A 26,096-nucleotide genomic window follows, 5' to 3' on the forward strand; every position below is an offset into this window, starting at 1 on the left:
ACAACCTATTGGATATCACGCCCAAGGAAAGGTCTGCTCTACTCTGGGTACCAATCATTTAGAGGGATGCTGACACTGAAGATGATGTGAAGTCTGGAAATTTTAATTTATGAAGTAGTTGAATGGGTCAGGATGTTTAGCTTGAAGAAAAGAATCCTGGTAGAATAAATGAGCACTGTCTTACAACATCTGAATAGGGGAGGAGAAAAGAGGAGTTTCCTGATCTGTAATTTTAGGGAAATGCTCCCAAGGGAATATGTTACCACGGTATATCTCTTGGCAGCAGTGAACAGCATGTCTGGGAGTTCTGTAAGACTAAAGGCCACAGCGGTCCAGGCCACAGGTGGCAGAGGCTCACCTGAAGGACTGACCCGGCACATGTGAGGGAGGGGGAGGTCATGCTGTGCAGGGGATAAAGGCAATGGGTTTGCTGATGAATTAATTTTGGAAGCTGGGGTGTGGGGAAATTCAGTTTTTATTTCACCTAATCGAATATGATCTCTTTTTTTGAAATCTTAATTTATACCATTCCAGTGGCATTTTTGCCTTGTATTATGATGATATTATCATCTCTATTTATAAGGCATTTAAAGATGGAAACTCTGCTTTACCCATCCCTGTGTTTCTATAGCTACTGAGTTGATGGTAAGTATTGATTTAATTGAATCCTTTGTAAAACAACATTACTATAGCTTAATGCATTTCATAAAAATGTTAACTCTGGCAGCATGTAGTTTTCATTATTTTTGTCTTTGGTATTATCACTCTCAAATTTTCCTAAGACCACTTTTGCTTATTTTCAAATAGCCATTATATTTTCAAAAATACAGTCTTTTTTAAGAAAGCACAAATCAAAGAGAAATGCTTGGATTTTGGAAAATATTTCTCTCTGTAGAAAAAATTCTGGCCTCTTCCAACTTAATCACAACAGATGAGTTTGTTCTTCATATCCACAGGGCCAAAGCTCTCTATCCTTTTAATGCCCAACCATCAGGTTGAAGTTTCTCACCAACTCAGTTAAATTTAGCAAGTAATTATTGGGGAGTATTATATTCTCACCACAGTAAGTGTTCCAAAAAGTGCAGATTCATTCCAATTACTAAGTGTGGCTATGAGAAGCCTTTGAAGTGGAGTTCCCCACAGGATGAGGGAAAAGGTGTCGTTACTCAATACCCGACTCCTTGTTCACGTGTGGTTGAAGAGGTCGGATGGGGTGCATCCATTGTTCAACAGCTCACGTAGTTTGGATTAGAACCACATTCTACTACCAACAAGCTCTATGACCTTGTGAAAATAAGGGGAACTCTTTCCATTACCTCACCTGTACAGTGGAAATAGTAATAGAGAATGGCTGGTCACCCTCCTTCACGTCTTTGCTCTCTCTCCTGGTTTGACAATGCAGTCACAGCTTGTTTGACTTGCAAAGGAGAAAAGGTAGATGAAAAAGGGAAGGAAGAAAGGAAAAAAGAGGAAGAGACGACAGATGTTATTTTGCTGCTTTTCATCTCTATCAGGATATGAAGTTCATCGGCCATTGATAGGTAGTAATACCCTGGAAAAACAAATTCCAGAGTTTGTACAAACAGCCACTGCTTCCTTATTATAAATTTCACCTCTGAAATGTTCAGCCAGGGATACGACCAACCTGGATGGCCCAGGTAATCAGTAGCTGGATCTGGCAGTACAATTAAGTCAATGGATGGCTGCTAAGCTACTCTCCATTTATTGACTGTTGTTGATTTAAATAAAGGCTAAGAGTATTCTATCTGTCTCAGCTGCATTTTAGTTAATGACATTTAATGATATTTTCATGCTAATAACCTCAACTTGCTGACATCCTGAGATGTATCTCTTCGGCCTCTAAATTATAACTTTCTTGGATAATCAAGTTTCTGATAGCAAATTGTGTCTGTTAGTGAATACTTTGTATTAATAGGAACAATACTGTAAATGTGCACAGGGTTCTTGTTGGGGATGAAGAATCATACGGAGTATTATGTCTTTAGTTAAATGAATAAAAGAGTATGAGCTTATATTAAACTGCCTGATTTAATAGTAGAGATATAAAGTGTATGATAGCTACAAATGACAAAGAAGCCAGAGAAACCTCAAGTTGTATTACAGGGAATATATTGACTCTGAAAATAAATGGTGGAAAAGTTACAAGAGCTACTTTTTAGGATGCTCATAACCACTTGCCATGTTAAAAAATTATAATCCCCCAAAATAGGAAAGTGATTTTTCTGTTTTGCTACTAAACTAATATGTGTACATGTGTGGGTAGGTGTACATATACAAGCAGCAATTAAATCAGAGTTGTCTTACCTAAAACTTCCTTATTGTCATCATTGTACAAATTATTGTCATTCAGTCTTTTGATACATTGTAAAAAATGTCCTCTTTCTTATTCTTGATCTGGTTATTATACTTCACATTTCTCACTAGACAGAAAGGGTTCCAGTATATGGTATAAAATAAAATACCCCAAGGCTATTGGCACATATGGCTTCTTTCCTGTGGGAGGAGACACAGACTTTTGTATTTGGCTTATTCTGTTTGAGCTGCTGTGACAAAATATCGCACACTGTGTGGCTTATAAACAGCAAAAATCTGTTTCTCACAGTTCTGGATGCTGAGAAGTCCAAGGTCGAGGTGCTGGCAGATTCTTCAGTGTCTGGTGAAGACCAGCTTCCTACTTCATAGCTGGCACTTTTTCCTTGGGTCCCCACATGGAGAGAAGGAGTAAAGGGTATTTCTGGGGTCTCTGTTATAGGAGTACTCATTCCATTCATGAAGGCTCCACCCCTGCGGCCTAATCACCTCCCGAGGGCCTCACCTCCCAATACCTTCACCTTGGGGGTTAGGATGTCAACACATGAATTAGGAGGGAACAGAACTATTTAGCAGTCGTCCGCAGAATTATTAGAAAACACAGTCTCTACCTGTTTAAAGCTTACATTTGAACATCTTAAAGAGTAGGGTTTTTTCCTTAAGCAAAATGATTCCTTGTTAGATCTCAAAATATAGGTATGAGGTGAAGGTAGACCTTGCATGCGTATGCATAGGCTGCACATGCAACCCGCTTAAATGAGATTCATTCAGAATGTCCATCTTTATTAACGCAATGCAAATACTAGACGGAATTTCTTCAGAACTATGTACTTCATTTGTTGGCTCTGTACTTTCAGTCTGGATTGCTATATTATCAATTTGTCTTTGTAATTCCTCCCTCCCTCCCTGCCTTCCTTCCTTCCTTCCTTCCCTCCTGCCTTCCTTCCTTCCTTCCTCCCTTCCTTCCCTTTTTATTTCAGTGATATCCATCTCCTCACTTCTTTCCTCCCTCAGAGTAAAATTACATGAACTACTTCTCTGACTTCATCTGCTATTAGCTTTCCTGTCGTTCACTTGGCTTCAGACCAGGTTCTTAACTTTGGTGAGGTCACCATCACAGGGAAGGGGAGTTGTTAATGCACAAATGGCTGAATCCCATTTCACCACACTCAACCCCACTTTATGATGAATTCTGAGAATTTGCATTTCTGACAAAGTGTCAGGTGACACTGCTGCTGTTGCCAGTGAGCAGGGGGCACATCCATGCTCCAACTCATGGACCTCCTTTGTGTTTTAAGAACATAACAGGCTTGTTGCCATCTCAGGGCCTTTGCACCTGGTGTTTCCTCTGCTTGGAAAGCTGGTTACCTGATATCCTTCATGTATTTCTTTTTTTTAAAGATTTTATTTATTTATTTATTTTTAGAGAGAGGAAGGGCAGGAGAAAGAGAGATACATCGATCAGTTGCCTCTTGCATGCCTCCAACTAGGGACCTGGCCCACAACCCAGGCATGTGCCCTGACCGGGAATCAAAACAGCGACCTTTCAGTTTGTAGGATGACAACCCAACCTGCTGAGCCACACCAGTCAGGGCTGTATTCTCTCATGTGAACTTCTTTGACCACTTGATTTGAAATTTCAACTCTCTCTTTTTCCATAGTACTCCCTGCTTTATTTTTCCCCACTTATCTTTCACCCATTTAACATGTTATATTCTTTATTTACTTAGAGTTTTGATTTCTCCATTGGTCTCCCTACTAGAACATAAGCACCAAAAATATATGTTTTTATTTGATTGGTATGTTTCCTGTTGTATCCTTAGCACCTGGAATGGTTTCTGGTACTAGGAAGCCTCAACAAATACACACTTGCTGAGTGAATGAATTGTCAAGATTTACTAAGGGTTTATAACAGGGTTCCAAAAGAATTACTGAAACCACCAAAAATTGGTACAGTCAGTGATGGTTATAATTAATGCATGCGGAAGGCTCACAACCTTCAAGGAGCCTAGAGAAATTTTTTGATTTTTAGGAACTTATATCTTGAAAGAGATGAGATTATTAACCTCTGCAAAGAAACTGAACAAACCAGATGTCACAACACGTGACTGAGGCTGGCTCTGTACCACATGCAAATGAAGTGAGGTCCCTGCTGGGGAGGAGCTACCTCTCTGCTTGCCAAGAACTTTCTACTTTTCTTTCTCTTTTGATTAAACGATAATACTTTTAGGAATGTTTGTTTTTTCCCCGAAAGGATCTGAGTTGACAGTAAACATAAATAAATATAATAATACAAGAGAGTACATAAATAATTTTATAAAAATTTGATAATGTAATAGATAAATAATAATAAATACTAGTAGAATACTAATAGAAACTGTCACCACATTTAATTGATTAACTGATATTAATATATTGTTATTAGGTATCAATTGATTATATTTTGTTGTAGCCTTTTATTATAAATTTCAAACCAGTTATATCCTTGTCTCTATATTATAATTTTTGGATATAGTACAGTAAAATATATTTGTAGTGTAGGGATATATCTCTGCATTATTCCTTATATTTCTGTCGTCAAGCTGAGGCCATAAGCACCTTGTTGATAAAGTCTAGCATTAAAATCTTCTCAGGCACGCCCTTTGAGTAAATGCAAAATCTAATTCGTGTCAACTCTAACTTTAAAAACAACAACTGCTGCCTTGATAAGAAACACAAACAAGAGTGAGCTACCAAGCCTGAAATAATGCACTTATGTTTCATCGTGATATCCGTTCTTCATCTTTCTTCAGCATTTTTAACTCCTGAGTTTAAGCCTAATAATAGACATTTTCTTCTATGATTTATGTATTTATGAAATTTTCAATATATTGTCATAATGGGAATTTTTGGAAAGCAGAAAGAAATGTTAATTATTCCATCATCATTTGCAGTAATCTCTCTCAAAGCCTTTTCTGAAATTGATAGAGATATTTTTTAAGGCTTGCAAGTACTAATTATAGTATTGAAAAAAATGACAGCTTGTGTGTGCTAACTGGGCACTGTGTACTTTTATTGGAAACATGCAAATTAGGACTCATAGAGGGCTGCATAATAATAGCTGCTAATTATGTCATATTTCCCTGAAATTGTATCATATTTACATATACTGGCACTGAGGATGACACTATAGGAGAGGGTCTTCTGCTGACCCCCTGGAGGGGGTTATGACCTCATGACAGGCTCAGTTAAGGCAAGAATGAACACAGGAAACTGTGCCAGCTAGAGGAGACCTCAGCACTTAAGCATTTCCTAAAAGAAATATGGTAAGAGGCTATTTGAATCACGTTGGAATTTGTTTGGAATCCAGATTTCTGCTTTTAGAGCTACTTACTATGTACTTAAGGAGTCCTCAGACAATTGGAAGCAATTTGTGGGTTAGTGCATTTGCCTTTGCCTTTCTGCCCGATAACAGTAAACTGTCAGAATATAACAGAATTAGAATGTGAGGCTTGTTTCATTTGATTTTACAGGGAGTAGGACCGATTTACTTTGAAAAAGAAACGTTAGAGTCAGTGCATTTACTTAAACGTTAACACTGTTATCAGTGTTGATTCTGACATTCAGAAAGTCAATGCTGCTTTTCTTTGCTGAGGCGTGATTGAAACGTGCACACGCAGGGAAGTGTGGTATTCATTGGCGGGCAGGCCTGGTCAGGAGCAGAGGAATTTATCTGCAGCTATCATGGTGCTTATCACGTCAAAGGTATTCCCTGAATGGGAAGTCACAGCACGCACACACACACATCCCTCTATCTAGTTACAGCTGCTTTCTCTCATTAGTACAGTACTCTCCATATTCAAGAGTATGGCTAAGGAGGGCAAAAGCAATCTTGGGCATAAAAAGCAAGCATATTTATGTGTATATATATATGACTATGTATATGAATATATATGACAATATCTGTATGAATACATCTAACAGCCATAGTCAGTGATACTCTAAATTTTGATATCTTCTTATCCTAGAAAGTGGGGAAATGCAGAAAATTGCTTCTCCAAGGCAAAAGTCAAACCGTATCTTCTAACTGCATTTCAATACTGCCATGCCCTCTGCACTGTGCAGGAGGCCAGCTTGGGTCAGTGGCATTTAAGCACATGCCTTCCCACCCCTAATAGCAATTACATGCAGTTGCAGGCTTTGGGGACAGAACTTAACCTAGAGGAGTTTAAGATCATTGTGTTAATAACGTTTACCGAATGCAGGCGGTACACAGAACACCTCATTTTTTCCAGGGACCGTAGAGAGCTATGAAAGAAATGCATTTCTTCAGAGTTCATAATAAAACTGTAGAAATACGGCTAATGTAAATAAAGATATTTAACTATAAAGTATAAATTATATTATTGGCTTCATTCTAAAACCAATATTTTTTGTTTACCTTTCCCAGAGAATACTTCCCTTTTCAAATAAGTGTCCTTGAGCAGATAATAGAAATTTCTCTGATACTGGGAGCATTTCTTAATGCAGTTTTGAAATCTATGTCACATTTTTGAGCATTCTCAAATGAGGATAGTGTATGTCATTTGGCAAACTTTTGGAAATAACCAACCACCGCTTGGAACGACGTATGGTAAATAAGATCTACAATCAGAGAGGTTAACATCCGTTTTGGATAAAACAAAAGCTGTTTTGAGCTGAAGAATTACATAATAAAGAAGATAATGCCCTGTTGGGGTTGCTCAGTTGGTTGAAGTGTTGTCTGTACCCCAGAAGGTTGCGGGTTGGATTCCCTGTCAGGGCTCATATCTAGGCTGCGGGTTTGATCTCCAGTCTGGGTGTGTGGGCAGGCAACCAATCCATGTTTCTCTCTCACACCGATGTTTCACTCTTTCTCTTCCTTCCTCTCTCTCTAAAATTAATAAGCATATATTTGGGTGAGGATAAAAAAAAAAGATGATCACTGGGCTTAGCCAAGGTATTTGTGTCATACAGAATTCCTTAAACGTTGAGGTAGTTTTAATGTTTTGATATGCTGAAACTGATGTGGCCATGTGCTGCGACAGGCAGGACATGCACAAAGCAGGATTCACTACTCCAGAAACCAAGAACAAAGTCTTGGTTCAATTATTCTTTTGATACCTGTACTTTTTGGACTCTGGGGATATTTGGGTTTTACAGTAATGACTTTAAAGATCTTATATCTAGGTTATATTAAAAATATTAAAAAATGTTATATTATAGGTTTTAACCTACTTTCTTGGAAGATGAAAATGACCTATCTTAGTTTTTTGTTGTTTGTCACTCAAACTATGTAATTTTTCCAGAAACTTTTTCCATGATATAGTTCCTTTAAAAACAAATTAAATTAGTTTTAATTCTACCACTTAGGAGTCATTTGATTTTAGTCTTTTGTTTTCTTATCTGTAAATAGAGGCGGCTAGACTGAGTAGACACCAATATCCTTTTCAGTCCTGATATTGTATAGTTATTTCTTCTTTGCTTAAGTATAAGCCCTTAGCCACCAGTTGTATCTTTGACATTTTAAACATTTTTATGAATGAATCCCAGAAACAGATGAGATAATGTTGTGTACCAACATAAACATCTTCCACAACTTTTTAAAAAGTTTGTTGGCACTAAAATCATGACTCTCGCTGTTCTTTCATTCCCAGAAGCTTATTTTAGCGTGTCAAGTGGATATATCGAAGATTTATCGCACAGAACTCAACATCAAATTTTTGCTTTAAGTGATCACCCGTGTTTGTTCTGACAGAAAGCAGGATTCACGGCAGCTGTTGGTGTATGACAGACATTTGACTGACTGAACTTGGAATCGCTGCTGCTGCTCATTGAAACATGCTGCCATGCATTCTTGCTGCAATGTGATTGCTCTTCTGTTTTCACAAGCTATTCAAGAAGAAAATTAGTCTCATTTCTTTATGGGGACACTTTGCATAAACATGCAGTCATCATTTATCTACAAACTGTATCAAGTTAAACGTAATTAATTACAGTTGTATGTAAGTATTCACGGTGCCACTATAGGGGCGTCCTTGTTGCCGATGGCTGAGAGGGGTTAATAGCATCATATCAGGGACCCTCTTTCATTTGCAGCTGGGATTTCTTGATGTAAGAATTTACTGACATATTTTTATGGGTATAAATACTCACAGATGTCCCCATTCTCTCTGAGTGGCTTGGATGCCATTTTGAGACTGTTTAGAATGCCCACCCCTTATTTGGTTAAGGGACAGAGTTATGTTACATATAAGCCAATCTGGTGTAATCCGAAAACCGTTTATACATTTGGCATCAATTCTGCTACTTCATTTTTCCGCTGTTGTTTGTATCAGAGCAAGCGATTCTGTTTAAGAATCATCAATGTTTGTGGAACTATCTTTCGGGACGTGACATTTGCAAGCAAGGAGAAGCATCGCCTCCACTTAGAAGAGACAGTCATCAGGTTTGGACATTTTTCAGTCCTCCGAAATTTTGAGAAATTTTATTTTTCTATTTACTGATAGGAATATTTTGGAAACTCAATTTTTTTTTTTTGTAAAATCAAGTAGGCGAATAGTTTCCTCTTTGGAAGCCCCAACATTTTTCTACCTAGAGAGTGACTTCTTTAATTTGGTTCATGCTAACTCTTAAAAAAAAAATTACCAAACCAAGCAACATGACAAGACCAGTAAGTTTTTCATTCGACTGAATGAAACTCTAACTAAATTATTAGTTTAGACAGTATTTGGCTCTGTGATTTGTTGTCCAGTTGAGGGGAAATTGTATGCACCACTGCACATTGGCAGACTGGATATACGTACCCTGAGCAGCTTTGCTGGGTGACAGAACGGGGTAGCAGAGCCATAATTTATAGTCACTAATATAAAGATGTTATATCAATTACCTAAGAAAAATACTGTACCGGATTTATATCCTTTAGTTATTAGAAAGTGGCAGCTATCTTAAATTAGTTTTACAAAGTAAAGAATTTAGTGACGGAAATTAATCACCGTCAGGAGTCAGACACAGACGCTGAGTCTCAGCGCTCTGCAAAACATTTGTTTGGGAAAAGGAAAATTGCTATTATGGTCACCTTAATAGAAACAGACAATCAAACAAATCTTAATTTAAAAAATTTCATGCAGTCATAAATCATAATGGCACTGAGATAGATTTAAGGCACAAAAAGCAACTTCATAAAGAAGTGAGGCACGCCAGAGAGAGCCAGGAACCAGGCCGGGGCCCCTTTCTGTCCCTCCAACCTATCAGCTGGGTTGGAAATGTTGTCGTAGTTCAGCCCAAACTGGACTGATCATTTTGCTGTAAAACGTAACCTGATTTGTTTTCCTACTGTTCCCTTTCCTAGTCTCCTCCAGTCCATTCTCCACTCACCGAAGAGAAGGATAGCTTTAAAATAAAAATGCAAACCTGGCTGGGTTGCTTAGCTGGCTGGAACATCAGCCCATACGTCAAAAGTTTGCAGGTTCGATCCCCGGTCAGGGCACATACCTAGGTTGTGGGTTCAATCATCAGTTGAGGTGCATACAGAAGACAACCAATCGATTTTCTTTCTCACATCAGTGTCCCTCTCTCTCTCTGCCTCTCTCTCTTTCTCTCTCATCAGTAAACATCCTCAGGTGGGGATTTTTGTACATGGAAATGGAGTTGTGACATCCTCCTCCATCAAAACCCATTAGTGCCGTCCAATCACAGTTAGGATTATATCTAACCCCTTAAGGGGGCCTGACCTCATGTCCTGCATCCCTCCCCAGAAGGCTAACCTGCCTTCAGCTCCTTGAGTACTCCTTTCCTCCCCCTGGGGTACTCAGAGAGGAGGCCATACTGGTGTTTGATCTGCATTTGGTTTAACCCATTATTTCTAATACTCTTAGTTCCATTTAAGCTGAATCTCATGGCAAAACAAGACAAAATAAAACAAACAACAGTATTAACAGAGGCAAGAGGATGGGCTAATGCAGCAGAATTGGAATCAATAATGGCTTACGTAATGTGTTTGGCTCATTCCCATAGTAGCTGAATGTTGTGTTCAGTTTACACACAGTGAAATTTATGACCACCTTGACCAGTATTTTGTGATTGGTTACAAACATTGGCGTGCCTGTGAGTGATAGATGCCTCATGACCCAGTGTTATTTGGTATTTGCAATATCCTCTTGGAAGGCAATACAAGCATCCACACAAGCTAGATTTTCTTTATTATTACATTGCTTTACCATCTGTCTGCCTAGCTTTCTCCGGCTTCTTTAAATAGGCTTCAGACGGGCCAGTGTCACCAAGCATCCAACTCTTACAGATGGGGCCTAGCATGGCCCACTGAATTGCAGCTGTGTCTCAGTATAGGCCGGGACGTAGTTCTTTTGGCCAGAAACTCCTGTTTGGTTTTGACGATGGTCTGATAGCATTAATATATCAAAAGAAGAGGCTGTTTTCTTTTTTGGCAAGATGTGTGTGTGTGTGTGTATGTGTGTTGTTTGTTTTACCAAAGATGCAAACTGCCAACTCTCAGAATAAACAACTCCTTCTCAAAGTCTGGGTTCCCCAGGCAGGAGTAACGGGGGAGTTCTCTGTAGTCAGTGAAGGGAAATCAGCATTTGGCAGTGTATTTTCAAAATGGAGTAATCAGTATATTCTATATGGATGATTTCTAAGACTTCAGTGTAGTCTTTCTTTAGGACCACAGCACAAATGGAGTTTGGAAAAATGTACTATTTCATTTTTTAATACTATACCAAATATGTGGATTCTCAAAGTATCTTTGTTCTTGAATGGAGTAGAGCCTTATGGAAATTTCTGTTTCTGTTCTCTTCCCTATGAGTGTGTCAGGTCAAATGCAGCTCAAAATTGGAGGAAAGACAAACAGGACTATATCTAATCTTTCTACATGGCTCCGTTACAAATGGCACAGTTCAGCTTTTCAGGTAAACATACAGAATGAGAAAAAGGAACTAGGTGTGTAGCTACATAGATTAATGGATCATTTTTCACCTTCTAGGCCAGAAAGTAATGACTCAGATGTAGCTTAGCTTTGCTTGTTAACCAATGAGCGTATTGATGAAAATCGTGACTCATTGAAATGACAGGTCTCTCTTCTACCACCATCTGTCTGGTAGCAATGGACAGTCAAGGTATAAATTTGCGTGCTTGTTCGTAGTAAGTTTGTATGAAAGCAGACTGTGACTAAAATCGCCCCAACAGCCCAAAAGCGTATAGGATTTATTTGGTTATGCTTTGACTGTTTTAGAGAGACATCCTATTTGGTATGTAGTGAAATTTTAAAAACATACCATGAAAGAAATTAAATTCAGCAAACCTACCTGAGACAGCCATCACCCTTGCCTGGCTGGGAACCAAGTAGCTTCCGTGCTAAGCCCCTTACAAGTTAGTGCCGTTTCTCTCTCGTAAGGCATTCTGCTGCATTGTAGATAGGAACACACATGAAGGGAAGGGTTCACTTTTACAATATTAAAAGCACTGATGTTGAATTTAATTGATTTTTCTTCACTATTTACAAAGTCGCCTGAACATAGGTCAGGATTCATGAATGTTTGGTTTTGTCTGAACTCCTATATTTACTTTGTTTAAACGTCTACATTGATTTACATCCTTCAAAACTTCTATTGACCCATAATCAATCAGAATTGGTGGGAAACAGTTTGTTTGCTTTTAATTAGGCAGAGATACATTTACCTTTCTGTATGTGGAATGGAAGGAGATAATCTGACAAATTACTTAAGCTCAAATAAAGTATGAAAATAATACTTACCTGTAGGAAAAATATAAAATACATTTAAAACCTCTGTAGACAGTTTTCATTAAACAATTCTAGTTATACATAATTTCTTTAAAATCTAAATAAAATCCTTTAGAACTTTTATTTGTACCTTTGTGGGGAAATAAACTTTATTTAAGAAATAATCTTTACTCAAACATTTTACTTAATTTCAACCTTAATATTTCCCATTTCTGTAAAATACTCAAGTAATAATATATACCCGAGAGGATCTAAAGTGTCCTACTGCATGCTTTATTAACTATTAGAATAACTTTTTAAAATATATTGAACTTTTTGTTAGAAATAGGTGATAAGAAATAGATTACCATTCATTTTGTTACCTTGTAAAATCCAGAGATAAGGATTTTATGGCCCAAATATGTCATTACTTCAAAAACTTAAATAAGAGACCTGAGCTTATAAAACACAAAGATATGATTTTTAAAATCAGATAAATATAATTCTTATAATATTTTACAATACAGTATAGAATTTTCTCTAAAAATCACCTATAGTTATAATATAATAATTATATAATTATGGTTATATTATAAAACATATAGTAGCTTTAGAACTTTAAGTACTTCTGTGTTAGATTCTATAAAACTGTATCAGATCAATCACAGATTTAAGTGTAGACTTTTGTGGACTGCTTTTAAAAAATAAGAGTAGTAATTATTTTTTTTACTTTTTAATAGGAAATTCCATTTACAATATGAATTTGCAAAGACAGAAGTGTATCTGTTTTAACTGTTGCATTTTTGTTCTGATTTCTCAAGACCTTCAATTTGTAGCCATAGTACAATGTCCAGCTTTTTCCACTAAGAACTCGTGGATTCTTTGATAATCTATACCTTTAATCCCAATTTTTATGATATCAAAGAATTATAGTGAGAAAACTAGTTCTTTTATGTTACAATATTTTCTTTAACATGGTTTCCTTAGTTATTCCTAACTGAAAAAATAAATTTAAAAAATTACAAGTTCATAAACTGTTAAAATAGTGTAGCTTTATAGACAGTGCAATTCAACCAATTGAGCAAATGAGATTATTGAATCCAAATAACATTAGATGCTTTGCCTTGGACAAGGTGGAACCTTAACTGAAGCTCAGGGATCTTTATTTCTACTTTACTGCTCCCCTCCCCCACTTCTCACATATCTGAAAGTATTTACTAGTTCATGTAAAATGTTGAAGTTTTAGGTAATATGATGGGTATAGTAAAATATATTTCCTGTGTTCAAGGAGTTTGGCCTGTAGCTGAGGAGTTTACAAACTATTTAGATAAATACTAGTATTCATTGGTAGAGATTAATAACTTTTATATCATATAGACATTAGTCATCTGGCTACCTTTTTGTTTATTTTTGAACACACAACAATACATAAAAACCTTGATAAGCTATACTGAAGTTTGACACAAAAACAAAAATCAGTGGTACAGATGGTCTTTATTTAAAAGAGTGACATTTTGTTCATGATGAACTTTTTTATTAAATGAAGTGCATACTTCATTCAAAGTTCTTAAGTTTCTACCTGATGCCCTTTTTCTTGTACAAGATCCCACCTTGGATTCACTACCCTGTTGTATGTACCATGTAGAATTTTTTGTGTTAATATTGATTTTTAAAATATTACATTAAAATATTTTATTATGATTACTGAGCTTTGGGGCATTCATTTATATTTTTACCTGAAATGAGTGTTTCAGTTGCCTCACTCTAGTCTGTGGTACACACGTACACACATACGGGTATACACACCTGAGTAAACACACAGCACTTTCTTTTGTTTTTGAGAGAGATATATTTAACTGTCTTTAGTCCTCCCCCTCTCCCCCACAAAAGACTCTTAAGTCCCACCTGGGCAGATTGCTTAAGTGTGGGCAAATGTATTCTAGTGTACAATGCAAACTAGAAGCATGTGTCATAAATAACTCAGGTATGTTAGCTGCAAATTTCTGATTGTAAATATCCCAAGTTCCACAGTGTGCATATTCTCTGAGCTCTCAGATCAGGTTTCACAGCAGTACAATAAAATGAAGACATAAACCTGACAAGCCAGAAGCCAGAAATAGGTCTGCCCTTAATCACAGCTCACGTAGTAGCATTCCACTTTTACTTTTAAGATTATTCTTGAATTCTTATAATACATAAATATGAAGTTTGCATTTCATCTTCTCCAAAATATCATCATTTTGCAACTTAAATGCAGGGTAATTATTTTTACCAGATGTTATTTACTGAAATAGTTTCTGGACCAGATGATAACATTTAACACTCAGCGTAATGTTTTGATGTTCTCTTATGTCTCAATGCATTTGGACTTATTGCCAAATCATCACTACAAGGCTGGAAGTTTCAATAATTTATAGAAGTCATTACAGTGGGTAGAATAGTAACTCTGTGAGAAATGACTTAAATGCCCCGTGTATACCCCGTATCCTTCAATCCCTTAATCTGAATTTCTCTCTCATCCATTCTTCTTATATATAAAATAAGAAAGCAAGTATTTTGAGCAGAAGTTTAAGAGAAAGTCTATATTTTGTCAAATGGACTAGTTTTTTATTTTCTGTTTATACATCTTATACATGATACAATTTAATTGTGTAACCATGTCCATTCGGTTATTTGCTAATTGCCTTTGAGGTTGAGATTGGACTTTTCCTTCTCTTTGGATGCATAATAGCTTGAAACCATCTCTCTGATTGCTGTCGCTCTCTGACTGACACCATTTTTAGTGTGGAATCTGTATCCCTCTGGAAAGAACTGCATGGTACAAACAGTAGATGCCAAGATTCCTTGTGTAAGCCTGACTACTTGTGCAAAACATACAATGTATATTCCTGCTTACATATTTTACTCTGTAAAGACAGGTATTTGGGGACACATTTTTTAAAATTGTATTGGGTCTTACAATAAAGTTATGATTATGTTCCTTTGAAAATTTGTATAATTTTTCCTTTCTTTCTGCCTTTAAAGTGCAAACTCCTTTGTTGACTTTGCACCTGGAGTGAACCATTTTCTCAACGTTTAATGAAAGAAGACTCATGGAGAGAAGAAATTGTTGTCCTAAAAGCTAGTCATCATGAGGCATGTGAAATGATAAATACATATTTGGAAATAAAACGTATTGTAGGACTTCTACTTAAAAATGACAGTACGCCTACACATGCATTTTTTTCCTCTCCCCAAACCCAATTGAAGCACACTAAAAAATTTAATTCACCGGGACAAAGAGAACCAGAGAATCCAATGGTGGAAACATACTTTGCCAAACATTGCTGAAGCAAGAAGGCAGGTGGTAATTAACTTTTTGGAGCAGAGTTAATTCCCACCTAACCTTCAGAGGACAATATCATCAAGAAATTAGTCATCATGCTTCTTGGAACCCCACCTAAAGGTACCGAGTATGTCCAAAGCCTGAGGGGAGGCATGGGGCCGAAAAGAGCAGCCTTGGTAGAAAGGTTCACGTACAGCAGTTGGAGGATGAAGTGAGCCCCAAGGATAAAGAAAAGCTTCAGTTATAAATATTTTTATGAAATCAGGATCAGCTGGTATTTTATGAATGCCTCCACTTGAGAGAAAGACAAGTAAAATCCTGGAGGAAACACAATTTTGCAGGGAGCAGAAGAAAACTTAAGGGGAAAATACTGTAACATCTGCAGTTATTTGAGGGCTATGTCCAAAAATAAGAACAGGAAACCCTGAAAAATAAACAGAGACCAAGAAGGTGTTTGAAAATTGAAAATGTGTAGCCAAAAGAAAAAAGAGAATAAAAAGGTTGAAACATAAAGTAATTAATGAACTCTTTAAGAAAGTAGGAAAAAAAGACAAAAAAATCAGAGATAAAAAATAAAATAATACAATCAATCTCAGCCATTCATTAATTCCACTGTAAGGACTTCTTGAGTGGTGGGAGGAAACAATTTAGAAAAAACTATCAAAGAAATACTACAGAAAAATTTTCTAGAACACAACAACCCAGATTAAATAGGTACACCAGGCACCCAGCCTAATGAATTAAAAAAGGCTAATTTAAAACACATCATCACAACATTTCAGAGCAGCAGGAATAAATAATCATTTTCTTATGTTTTGAGAAAAAATTAGTAATTTATATCTAAAGGTGAAAGGATCATAGTGGCTTTAGACCTTTCTGTCTTTCCCTAAACAAGACTGGATAAGAGAAAACTTTAAAATTCAGAGAGAAAGTAATTTTCAACCAAGAATTTTATGCCCAACCAAACTGTTAATCACATATGAGTGAAGAGTAACAGATGTGGATGTAGTCCAAAAATATACTTGCCATGAATGCTTTCTTAGAGAAAGCTACTGGCAAATAGGCTCCAGCAAAACAAAGGAATAAATGAAGGCAGATAAATACTATGTGGGATTTGCGAAATAGAAGGTCTGACACATAAGAATGTTAAAGGGAATTGTCAGCATGACATCTGTACAGAGGAATAAGTACATATTGAAGCAGGAAGGTAGAGGGCTACATGAGAGGAGTATTTATGAACAAAACAGAGTTTTAAGAGTATTTAGTACATACAAGATTTACAAAATGTATTGAGAGGAACATGGCAGATCCAAAGACATACCGGAAGAAAGTAACATTTATAGAAACTAAGCAGATGAACAAACAATATTTTTATTAATTCCAAGACAAAACAAAATTTATATGAGAAAGGAATGTTAATCAAAGGATGTTCTTTGACTCAGCAATGAACAGTATTTCATTGTCATTGTGATGTAAACAGTGACTATTGACTTAACCAAAACTTAACGATCTTGAGAGGATCAGAGGAAGGGAAGTGGATGCATGAACTGGCAGAGGGAAGAGAGCAGAGTGAAAGAGAGGAAGGTTCGTTTTGTTACAAGCCATTTAGATTTAGCACTACTTGGTTTTAGCTATGTGCACATAAAACTGATAAAATTAACAATTACCGATAGTTTAGCATTAAATGAAGGAGTAAATTTTAGTTACTTGTGGAGACAACTTATTAAATATAATGCCATTTTTGTTGATGATATATATCAGCTAGGAATACCAGTACCTGTGGTTTATTCCACACTGACTGATATTCAAGAAGAGTAGTGATGATGACAGCAATAACAGTAACAGTCAACCTCTTGCTGTGTGCCGGGCACTGTGCGAAGTGATTTTACCATATTATCTCAGTGATTCACCTCATAAGACCTTCAAAGTTGGTATTATCATCCCCATTTTACCAAAAGAGAAACTGGAATTCAGGGAAGTTAAATCCTTTGCTGATGGTCAAAGCTAGTCAATGGTCATGGTCAAAGCTAGTGTTTGACTTGAGCTCTGACAACAGAGTTTGGGTTCTTAACCATTGTGCTTTAACTAGGCATTCCCACCTGCAAGTACTCATTGGCTTAAACAAAATGTTCACACGCCCGTTGTTGGTGACTCGCTTGGCCTTTCTCCAAATCGTTCTCCTTGTACTTGATGCTAAACTCCGTTGAGGAGCTATAAGTTTTGCCCCCCTTATTTTCCTTCGTAGTACTCTGCTTGTGTTAGAGATTAGCATTGGTAAAATGATCCTTTGTCATGCATGCCCAGAAATGCTCCATTTTTGGCCCAGATGGGAAGGGACCATGATTGGAAATAAAGGAGAGGCCGCAGAGCCAGACTGTGTTCCGTTCCTGGTTTCACAGCTGCTAGCTGGGTATCTTAGGCAAGCCGCTTAAATGAGGTGTGCCTCCGAGCTCACCTCCGTGAAGTGGGTGTAATGGTCCTACCTGCCTCACTGAGTGCTTGGCAGGGAGGATGACGGATTCCGACAGGAAGCACAGAGACTGTGCCTGGCCCTTGGTCGGTCACTGTTGGCCGTTACTGTACATCAGTGTGAGAACAATCAGGGTCGCAATGGACCAAATGGTTCCAGGCCAGGTCTTTAGAATGAAATTTTATTATTTATTTAAGTATCATTAATTTCCTGTATTTCTGTTCTTCATCTTATTCTCATCTCTCTCTTCCTTCAGAAAGTTAGACATGTGTGTAAGACCGAAGCTTTTATAAGGCATTTCACTCAATTATTTGTTTTCCCTGTGCTCCGTTTCTCCTACTCTTCTCCTCTCCCCCCCCCCACACATGAAATAACTTTATTATTCAGTGATAATGGAATCAGGTATTATGTCACTGTCCTCTGCCACTTTACTTTCAGAAAACAAGATTAATAAATTATAATGACTCGTACATGTTTATTTTCCTTTGTGAGAAGAAAGTGCTACCATAACCTTTTAAGGTTTATGCAAATAATATGTTCCCAAGGTCTAAATGATAATGTTTACACAGTTTGATATATTAATAGGCTTTCACTTAGCACTGCAAAATGTCTATTTGCCATGCTTAGCCCTGTGTTTTCTAAGGAGGTTATGGAATTAGAATGGGCTTGTCACATTTGGCCAGATATTAGGATCCAGTTCTGCCAATTGTCAAAAATTTGTCTGTTTTCTTGGCCTGTCTCACTATTTGGAAATGAAAATTACACTTCCCCTGCCTTTGTCTACTTAAAATGCTACAGATGAGCTAATTGTACTGAGAGTTTGGGATGGCATAGATTGTGGGTGAATCCAGAGGTAACGTGAGGACCAGAAACCCCAGAGCAAGGAACACCTGGTGTCATCGATCAGCATCCTTCATCTTAGCTGTAGACGGATGCACTCCTTGAGAGCAGGCTCAGTGCTTACTGGGTTTACTTTAGTTTCTTAGTTGGAACCAAGGGATGCTTTTAAGATTGAGATAGACGTGCTGGGCTATGTAGCTGGGGATTATGGTCACATCAGCTCCCAGTTTATCCATTTTAAAATCTCCATTTAGCCAAAGCTAAACACATTTAGGATTAGCTGCCTTTTGAGGTTATCTGGGTTCCTGCTGCCTTCCATTAGGATTGACTGTACTTTAATTTCTGTTTTGAAGATCTAGTCTCGGTTTAGATTGAGGCCTGTGCAGTACACGAGGCTGTCCTTTCCCACATAGGGTAAGAGATTAAGGATCTTAGTCACAGAGATACTCAGAGGCCAATTTCTGCCTCACGTCCACGCTAATTTATGGGCATCAGCAGGATTTCAGTGGTGAGAGTGCTGACTCAGGGAATCTGAGTCCTTTGCCACCGATTGACTAATTGGGTTAACTGTAAAACTGAGATGATTTTGTGCACCATTCTTTGGGCAGTGTTAACCCTAAATCTGGTGTGAAACAGGGCTGCCATAAAGATTTTTTTAAATCCAATTTATTGAAGTACTTTGGGGGGGTTTGTTTTTTCGTTCGTTGCTTTTACAAATGGAGTAGATTCAAATGGAATAAATTGTAAAAGAAGTTAAGGGACAGACTCTTAATGTCAATCCTAAAATGATTTGCTTTTAATTTTTAAATAATTATGATAGGCCTTTGAATGTTTATTTTGCAGTATATCTAGAGAAATAAACATCTTAAAAAAAATAAACTTCAGACCTCAGGCAGCTTAATGGGCTGAGAGGAGGCGCTCAAGCTTTATGAGCTAGTGCATTTCCTAAGCAAAGAAAATGATGCCAACAATCTATTAGTATGTCTCGTCGCTGGCATTAAATTCTTTCAACAGAGTTTATAAGAACATGGATCGGAGCTCCTTAAGCATTCGAGTCCTCATAGATGTAGAATAGGGAGGATGGCCTTTCTGAATTTGTAAATTATGTAAAAACAACAGCTGTTTCTTGGGGTGAACTGTTACCAGCCATTTCTTTCCATGACATTTCATCAGATAAAGGCCCTTAAGGAGAAATCAGGGCTTGTGAATTGTGCTCACAGCCCGTAAAAGGGGTGAAAAACGGTAGGTTGAGGCTTGAAAGCTGCTGTTTGTGGCAACTTGTGAAAAACATTTTCCCAAGCAAGTCAATGTTGGCTCTCAAGGATGCTCCCGGTGGTCTGAATGGTCTCTTAGCAGCTTTCTGACTTCAGGATAAGCAGTGGGTCTGCCCAGCCTGGTGCACCCTACCCGCTACGGCCCGCAGAGGCCTCCTGTGGCCATAATTAGGCTGCCTGTGCCCCAGCCTTTCCCTCACTCCTGTCCACTTCCCCAAAGTGGCAGTGCTGTTTGTAAAGCATGATGAAGGGTCTGATAATTAAGGCTTGTAAAGCACCTCACTTTCTTCCTTTGCCTCTTCCTTTTCTCTAGTTCTAGTGGGAATAGAATTTGACCCTATCACGTGAGTAGATTCATGCAGAGACATTATCTTTCAGGTCCTAAGTGCCTCAGTAGTGGGGTCAGGGTCATTCAGTATTGTATCTCCAGAGTAACATTGGGCCAGAGTAACACCGTGGAGCATTCTGATTGGGTTTGTTTTGAAAGAGTTGAGTCAAAATGTGGTTTCTTTCTTTCTTTTTTCTTTTTTTTTTTTAAGATTTCCTTTATTTTTAGAGAGGGGAAGGAAGGGAGAAAGAGAGGGGGAGAAACATCAATGTGTGGTTGTCTCTTGAGCACCCCCACTGGGGACCTGGCCCGCAACCCAGGCATGTGCCCTGACTAGGAATCGAACCACCAACCCTTTAGTTCATAGTCCAGTGCTCAAGCCACTGAGTCACACCAACCAGGGCCAAAATGTGGTTTCTGATCACCAAATAGTAAGTGGAGAACTGAGCCTAATATGAACCCTGAGCTGCCCCCCTTTCCAGACATTGGGTGGTCCCACACCCAAGTCCACCCAATCTCTGCATTGCTGGTGGCCTCCTCCTCACCCTTGTGTTCTCCAAAAAGGAAAGATAAGAGATGGAGTCTCCATGGCAGTCTCTCAAGTAGATGGAGCCTCTATGTGATTTTTTAAAAGCACAATATTTTATTTCTAATTAAAATTATTCCCATGTCAGCTCAAAGGCGCCTAATCCAAATACCCACAGTGTCACAAGGCTACATTAAAATATCAGGTGCCTGCCCCTAGCACATATGAAATGCTTGATAAAAACTTATTGAAAAGGACTTAATTTTATTTAGCTGCTTCAAAGTTTTGTCCTGTAAAGGTGGGTCTACACACTCCGCTATCACACACACACACACACCCTACATGGAGAGAGTTCAGTTTAATCATTTCGTAACAAGTCTCAAACATTACAGGTCTCCTTCCTTCCCCTTCACAGGAAGATAATTGAGTTCTGGGATGTGGGATCTGCTACTAAATATTCACTTGCAGTTTGCATTGAAATGTCAAATATGTTATTTGGGAATACTCCAGATAACTTAGGAAGGTACTTAATTTAAAAACCTTCCTAAGGGGAAAAGCGAATGTACATCAAATGGAACAGGAAGGTCCCCTAAAAGTTTTAGAAGTCAGCTGGACAAATGGTTGCTCGGAACTTTAGGAAAGGATGGGAAAGAGTCTCCATCCTAAATGGTGACATACCAAAACATTTAAAAACATTTCCTACTTATCCTACTAATGCTTAAGCCCTGGCTAAACATTAAAAGCAAACTTGGTGGCTATTACATTTGGGGTCTGTATCAGTTTGCTAGCGCTGCCATAACAAAATACCACAGATTGGGGGGTTGAACGACAACAATTTGTTTTGTCACAGCTCTGGAAGCTGGCAGGTGTCAGGTCAAGATGTCACCAGTTAGGGCTCTCCCAAGGCTTCGGCTTGTCTGCGGCCACTTTCTTCCTGTGTATTCATATGTCTGTGCTCTGTGTACATGCATTCTTGGGGTCTGTTTGTCCAAATTTCTTTTTAGGAGAACACCAGTCAGACTGGATAAGGGCCCGTTCTAATGGCCTTATTGTAATTTCATCCCATCTTCACAGGCCCTGTCTCCAAATACAGTTACATTATGAGGCACAGGAGGTTGGAGCTTCTCTATGTGAATTTGAGGGGGACACAGTTCAGCCCATAATGGTATCTAAGAGGTTGTCTTAGAAACATACGAATTAGGCGGTTAATAATTAACTATGGAGTGCTCACCATATAGGTGGTACAACTTGGACAAGTCATTTTATGTCTGTGAACCATAGTTCTGTCATCTGTTAAGAGGAGAAACACAGAGTGGATTAAAAAAGCAATGTTGCATTTACTCAATAGAATACTACACAACCGTAAAAACGAAGGCAATCTTACCTTTCACAACAGCGTGGATGGATCTAGAGAGCATTGTGCTAAGTTAAACAAGCCAGTCAGGGAAAGACAAATGCCATATGATTTCACTTACATGTGGAATCTAGTGAATAAAATAAACAAAATAGAAACAGACTCAGATACAGAGAACAGTCTGACAGCTGTCAGAGGGGAGGGGCTGGAGGGAGGAATGAAGTAGGTGAAGGGATTAAGAAAAAAAAAACCCATAGACACAGACATCTGTGTAGAGATTACCAGAGGGAAGAGGGGGTGGGCACAGGTAGAAGAGGGTAAATGGGATAAAAGGTGACAGAAGGACATTAGACTTCAGTTAGTGAACACACGGTATAATACACAGGTGATGTGTTATAGAGTTGTACACTTGAAACCTATATAACTTTATTAACCAATGGAACCCCAATAAATGCAAATAAATAAATAAACAAACAAATCAATCAATCAATCCGTAGGCTGAGGAGTCCAATTGCTACAATTTGCGGCATTGCTTCTTCTACCGAGCAGTCGTGAGCACTGGGAAGGTGTGGAGTGTCTCTGTCCTCCCTGCCCCACGCAGCACTCCTCATCTATAAAATAAGGGTAATAATAGTGGTGCCTGGAACACAGCGTGATGGTGATGATTGGACAAACCCATGTGTGCTTAGTAAGAGTATGTGTGTATATCTATGGATACAACTACACAAATATAATGGAATATATGATGTCTCTATGTAATCGTTATTATTAAATGATACCAGCCAAGCTAGAGTGGAAGTAACTGTAGACTAGATGTTTAGATGACTTAGTTCTCTTTGTCCTTAATCTCCTAGCCTTGGGGGTGATGGAGGTTCTGTCTAGCTTTCCCATGCTCTGGCCCCTTGTCTTGGTAACGATTAGGGTTTTGCCTTCCTTCATAAAGAGTGGTTATTGATTGCTTTGGAAAATGTAATGAGAAGTTAGAATTTCCATTTTATAAACATTATCCACTAAGAACAATTTCAGTCTTCAGGCCAATCTTCTGGCTGCTTGCATGTTGCTCCCCATTATCGGGCCGGTATTTTAATCACATCGATTCTTTTCATTATCACTTCCTTTGGTTTTTCATTTGTGCTCTTACCAACAGAAGGGATGAGAGTTGTGAGCTCCTTCACACCTGGAGATGTTTGGGAGTCTTCAAACCCTGAAAATACTTACAAAATTATTTTCAAAACTAGGACCATTGAAACATTTGAAGTGAATTTTGGCTCTCTTTCTTTTCTCTGCTGTTCCCTAGGTTGCTGTCTGTAGTAAGATAAACTCAGAATATCCCTTAACACATGGTCTTTCTAGCTTCCCCTCCCTATTATCTTAAAGAAACTATTGCTTTCAAAAGTGTAGGGCTGTTAGTATAGTTCAATGACTTAACACTAAAGAAATATTTAAAATTCTGTTTTTATATGTGGTTACAGGGACGGAGAACAAATAGTTCTTCAAAGGGATTTTCCTGGAAAAACTGAACTGACTGGGGTTAATGTCCAGAGGTAATGGACTCTCCCGGTGGGTCATTAATTCCAAGGAATTGGCCTTGTGCTTCAATTGCTATTGCTTAAGCAAACAATAAATAACATCACACAGATATGTAATGAACTATAAAACGACCACTTCTCAGCCTGCATTGTAGACACGCCTGCAGCACATACACGACTGCCTTCTATTAATCACCTCCCAACTTGATTGATTAGTTTCAATCAGCTCCCTGTCCCCTATTTTCTTTTTAAAATAGATTAATTTCATACTTTTGAAGTCAGTGACTAAAAAGCATTAATGTTAGGCCCAGTAAAAATGGTGTCTGTGCTGAAGTATTTTTGACTGTCTCTCTCTCTCTCTCTCCCCCCCTCTCCCCCTCCCTCCCCTCCTCCGCCGCTTCCCTCCCTCTCTCGCATTTCTCTCTTGTTTTCTTGCTCCACAACAATTAGTTATAACTCATGCCACGCCTCAATAATGCCAAGATTTGTGCTGATAACATTGGTTTGTGCAAATGAATCTCCAAGGCCAAGGACCATTTTAATTACGTTAATAATACAAGCTTTCATTATCTGCCCACCCACCCACTTCTACCATCATTTTTCAGTCTTCTACCTCCCAGCCTCCCAGAACCTTGTAACCCTCACGATTATTTCCTTCTTCATCAAGCACTTTGTTTGGTTGGCTTCCACTCTCTCGGTTCCCTTCTCAATAATGAGCCACTCCTTCTCAGTCCCCTCAGTCAGTTCTTCCCTTTGAATTCTTTATTGTCCTAAAATATGCATAATATATTCACCATGTTAACCATTTTTAAGTGTTTAATTCAGTGATTTCAAGTACATTCACAATGTGTAACCATCACCACTACCCACTTACAGACTTTTCATCACCTAAAACAAACTCCGTAACCATTAAGCCCTAATCCTTCATTCTCCCCTTCTCTAGCTCCTGGTACCCACTGTTGTCTGTCTGTGAATTTGCTTTTCTAGATACCTCATATAAATGGAATCATACAACATTTATCCTTTCACTTCTGGGTTATTTCATGTAGCATAATGTTTCCAAGGTCGATCCATGTTGTAGCATACATCAGAACTTAATTACTATTTATGATTGAATAATATTCCATTGTGTGTATATAGCACATTTTCTTTATTTATTCATCTGTTGTTGAACATTTGAGTTGATTCCACCTTTTGGTGATTGTGCATAGTGCCGCTATAAACTGGGTGCACAAATATCCATCTGATTACCTGTTACCAGTTCTCTCTAGGGTATGTACCTGGAAGTGGCATTGCTGGTACTGTGCTGGTCACACGGTAACTCTATGTTAACTTTTTGAGGAAGCACCAAAGTGTTTTCCATAGTTGCGGCATCATTTTACATTCCCACTAACACAGGGATTCCAATTTCTCCGTATCCTCACAAATAGCTGTTATTTTCCATTTTTTAAAAATAATAACCAACCTTATGGGTGTGAAGCAGTATGTCACTGTTGGTTCTACCTTATCTTCCAAACTTGTCAGCATTGGAGCATCTGAGGACTTGATCTTCATGTCTCTTCTCTTTGCTGTTTAGTTCTACCCTTTAGGCCGGGGGTGTCAAACTCATTTTCACCAGGGACCACATCAGCCTTGCAGTTGCCTTCAAAGGGCCAAATGTAACTTTAGGACTGTATAAATGTAACTGCTCCTTAACAGTTAAGCAAGAGCTCAGGGATGCCTCCGGGTAGAAACAAGGTGCTGGGCCGGATAAAACAAGGTACAGGGCTGGATTTGGCCCAGGGGCCTTGTGTTTGCCACCTGTGCCTTAGGCAATTTTCTCCAATCGCCTGATTAAATACCATGGACAGGCTGATGTATATTGCTAGCTCCATCCTCCTCCTAAACTCTGAGCTATGTATGCCATTGCACAGTGGGTATTTTCAATAGGGGTATCAACAATAAAATGTCCAAAATTGAAGTCATGTTCCAAGCTCCCTGTCGCCTACTAACCACGAACCCGTTCCTCCCTTTTCCTGTCAATACCATCTCCATTCTACCAGTTCCTCCGGCCCCAGCCCTTGGATTCATCCTTTGCTTTTCTCTTTTCCTTGCTTCCTATATCCACCAGAAAGTTCCGTTGACTCTACTTTCATAATACACCCAGAACGTTGGGCTGGTCTCTGTTCAAATGCCAGCGTAACAGAGAGGACTTCTCCACATAAACTAGCCCCTCCCCCCAATACTCTCCATCCCCTTACCAGGTCTGTCCCTCCTAACACTTGACACCATATACGTTTGTTTAAGTTGTGTCCTCTGCACCACGATGTGAGGGAAAGAACTCGTCTGGTTTATTTACTGCTTTCAAGAGCCAAGAGTCTCTTTAGGATCCTCCAGTACCTAAAAT

Source organism: Desmodus rotundus, chromosome 11 (genome assembly GCF_022682495.2).
Source record: "Desmodus rotundus isolate HL8 chromosome 11, HLdesRot8A.1, whole genome shotgun sequence".
Classification (NCBI taxonomy): Eukaryota; Metazoa; Chordata; class Mammalia; order Chiroptera; family Phyllostomidae; genus Desmodus; species Desmodus rotundus.